Source organism: Triturus cristatus, chromosome 6, assembly GCF_964204655.1.
Source record: "Triturus cristatus chromosome 6, aTriCri1.1, whole genome shotgun sequence".
Lineage (NCBI taxonomy): Eukaryota > Metazoa > Chordata > Amphibia > Caudata > Salamandridae > Triturus > Triturus cristatus.
The window spans coordinates 508,565,830-508,570,163 of record NC_140589.1 but is presented as its reverse complement, the minus strand read 5'-3'; positions in this window follow the sequence as shown (position 1 = coordinate 508,570,163).

Sequence of the window (4,334 nt, the reverse complement as noted above, 5' to 3'; positions counted from 1 at the left end):
TTCTCAGTGATGTTCATCTCTCATGTACAGTCTGTATGTCCATCCATTCATGCTTATTGTGAAGGGTCAATTGTATGTTTTTCTGTAATGTACCACTCACCAATCTATGTTTATTAAAAAGATTTATGAAAAATAAAAAAAATTGTGTAACAAATTTAAATGTCAATCTTGAACGTGCTTTACTTATGCTAACCAATACACCCTGCAGGTAGTCCCACTTTAGGTATTAGTATTTTGTTATGCACATGATTGGCATATTTGATGTACAAATAAGTTGCTAATATACAGGTCCAATGTTACCCAGACTTACTAACTTTGAACCTAATATTGGCCTGCAACACACATTGTGCCACACACTGCAATCACACAGCTAACCTGTTCCAAGCCCTACCATTGTAGGCTTCCTGCTCATTAGTCAAAACACCAATAAAACATGTCTGAATAAACACATTTCACAGTACTAAAACTGACATTAACATATTAACTACGCAAGACACAGTAGGCCTTACTATCCATAAGGCCATGTGCAAAGCTCTTTAACATTAGGACACTGTAAACATTGATGTTCCACATGTTTTTACATTGAAAATGAACATATGCATATTGTTGCTGTATTAAGGATGTCTGCTACAAACTGAACACTGCTAATTCTTTTCTTGTATTTCTTTTGCTAAATACATTTTTATTATCATCTGAATAAAGCAAAGATTGCTGCACTTCTTGAAAGATATTCTCAATCCTATATAATGCACATGTAAGCATTAAAGTAAAGTTAGTTGAGCATGTTGAACTTGCAAATTTCTATTTTAATATCTGTCTTACACCACAAAAAGCAAATTATCTTGTTTTGTATTATTCTACCATGCTATGTTTATCATGGTCACTTTCAATATATATTATGAGTTGTTTTAGGGTTTCCACTTTAAGGTGATATGTGCTCACCTTTTTAGCAATAAGGTGATATGTGCTCACCACTATTGTACCTTTATTGTCTAACATCTATGGTGATACAAACCTTGTTATGTATTTCCAGCACTGAAGAAGTCGAGGGTTAATTCCCACACGACGAAACACATGTTGGCTAGACGTTTGTTAGAATAAAAGACAAAGAAAAGACTATAAGAGACATTACTCATTTTTCATTTTGTGCTCCAACTCTATGATGAACTTTCATGGAACACTAGAACGTGTGCACAGGATAGGATATTAATTAGTTGACAGGCCCTTTGGTCCAACAATATTGGGGGTTCTAGGGTTTTTTCCCTCACTTTTTGCACCGCATGAATCTACAGATAAATGTGTACTACGCTAACTTGATAGGCGCCAATTTTCCTGTACAAATAACACCCCCACAGCATTAGTATCATTGTTTAATGTCAGATTTCTTGTGAATTGTATTGTTACTGTGACTTTACATTATACACTTGACCATAGCAATGATTTTATTTGAGAAAATTACTTATATTCAGGCATTGTAACTATCTATAAATGTTATCTTTTCTTACAAACACGGTTTCTTTAACAATCAAGCTTGACAATTTCTTAATCATTTAAAAACATGTTTTTTTTCAAGTTGCGTGATTTTGTTTCTCATTTATGTCACAATGCATCACTTTTTTCTATAAATTGCCACAAATCTACTGATTGGTGGCATTGTCATGAAGAAGTGATGCCATTTTTCATGAAGAACTTTGGGATGGGCAGAACACGTGGAGTTTTATTTCAGCGAAATGCCACAGAGTTACCTAAAAACTCTGCGAGATTCAGCAGAGTTCCGCGAGTGGAAGAATTCCGATCCACCACACACTTGTGACCTTCTGAAATAGTACATATAAAAGAAAGTGTTTTCTATTCCCCAAGTCTTAACAATTTGTTCAGCAATGATGGCAGTGCTACATATAACTAAGGTTGCTGACCTGCAAGGCTAACAGCTTCACCTCTGCCACAGTCTGCATCAGATTGCTGCCTTAAACTTCTGCAGCATTTCAAAGGGCTCCCCAAATTTGGGTACAGTGCTGTTGTAGCCCGGCTCAGAGGCTTTTTTAAATCTATGAAGCGGCATCATATAGTACGACTTGCTGAGCTCAATGAGAAGAAATACATCTTCAACAACGTGTTACCCACTGGAGACAAGTTGAGACAAAGAACAAGAGCGCCACCTAGATCAATATAATTAGAAACATTCTTGAAATCACCTTCACATGCAAAACCCGCTTGAATCGATAAGAGCATAGAAAATAAACTGAGTAGCCCAACTATCATGTCAGCCTCGGAAGCATTTTGGAATTTATTGCGTGCACAAACAGTTCTTGCTTTTTCATTTTTAATAACGTTTAAACTATCATAATTCACGCATTCTTTCCGGAAAGACCTAGGAGCTCATTTATGAGCCCCTGCGTCACTTTTGCGCCGCCGGTGCGTCACTTTTTGTGACGCACCAGTGGCGTAAAACATGTGCCATGTTGCGCCATATTTACAAAGTGACGCATCTAGGTAGATGCGTCACTTTGTAAACCCCTGCGCCACATTATACCTGCGCCAGGTATAATGTATGCAAGGGGGGCGTTTTGACGCAACAAAGGGTCGTAGAAGTGACGCAGTGAAATCTACGAGATTTCACTGCGCCACTTCTAGGGTGCAAATGCGTCAATTTCTTGCGCCTGCCTCAAGGCAGGCGTAAGACTGACGCAGGCCCTTTCACATGGGGCTTGCCCCATGTGAAAGGACACATTGCTGGAGTTGCGTCACTTTTGTGACACACTCCAGCGATGCGTCACTTTTGCGCCTACAGATACGTCAGAAATACTGACGTATCTGTGACTCCTTGCGACATGATGCGTCATACTGTAAATATGACGCATCACTGGAGTCGCAGGGAGGGCGCAGTGAAAAGTGGCGCATCACTGTTTTCACGCAGTGATGCGTCACTTTTCATAAATGAGGCCCCTAGTATTGCAGCCAGTTAGTTCCCAACCAAGTTTAGCAATAATTTAATACACCGTTTTTCTGGTCGTAAACTTGCCATGTACTAGGCCACAGTAGGATGGGAGCCATTCCAGTCGCCCTTCCCCATGATAACAGTGACTGTGTCATCGAGCTCTTGACAGCTGGAGGGCTCGCGCTTAGGCAAATGCCTACAAGTGCCACCCTGACGCTCCTCTGAGTCTGTCAACTCACACCGTCCTTGAATCCGCACAAAAGTTGCACAGGCTGCGCCACGATTTAAGTCGCTACTCACTTACCTCGTCCTCTGGGAAGGCAGATAGATCTCCCTTGACAAGGCTGAATGGTTCTTGTCGGGCCATGCCTTGGCTGCTGACGTTCACTGGCTGCGGTAGCCTGTTCTGGCCCCCTTCCACCTGAGCTTGCAGGCGGCAGAGCTGTCACATGACCTTCATGAAATCAGAAGTGACAACTTAATGAATTCACCATGAGCTGAGGTGCAGAGTGTAGAGAAAGGCGGGGCCGGGATCGGCCCCGCCGCAAATATGGCGGGGCACCGACCCCCTCCCCCCCGCCCTGGCCTGTCCACCCGGCGGCGCGGACCACCGCATCAGCATGACGCGGTGGGCGCGCCGTGTCCGGGATTGGCTCGCGACGGTGACCCCCATGGCCCGGATGCGATTAATGCGCTTCCGGGTCATGGGGGAGGGGGGGGCTAGGGGTCAGGCCAGTTAGAACTGGTCTGCCCCCATGTATCAGGATATAAGGCTGGGGAGCATGGGACTCGGTCTCTTTGTCCCGCGCTCTCCCAGCATCTGGTCGCAGCCCTTAGGAGTCTGCTTAACTTCTTTGTTGATTTGTTTCCTTGCAGGTTCGGAGACGGAAAGGGGGATTTTGTACCTCGGTGCAGCGCCGGTGGCTGTCTACTGTGTCCGTGGAGTCGTGGCGAGGCGTTCCCTGGGCAGCGCGAGTACGGCGGAAGCAGGCCTGCTGTCTGACTACGTGGACGGCGGCGGGAGTGGAAGGGAGAGGCTCTTTAGGTTTGGTGCACGGCACGTGCTCGCGCCCATAAGGTATTCGTTGGAAGGGGGGGGGGGCGAGGCTCACAGCGTGTGGACCGGAGCGCGTAATTGAATGCTGTTGTGCACCGAGGGTGCTCATTGTTATATGCGAGTAGGTTCCTGATCGTTAATGCTGTAAATACTTGCAGTGGGTGCAAATTGAACGAGTTAAGACGAAGTATTTGGGGGAATACATAGTCATTGCAGGAGCTATAGCTCACTGGTAGGTCTTGTGCTTGTGGTTATAAAAGATCTCAACGGACAAGGGATTTCTCAAGGTGCCAGGTTCAAGTCTCATTGATTCCACGCCGGTGGTTTTCTTTTAAATTC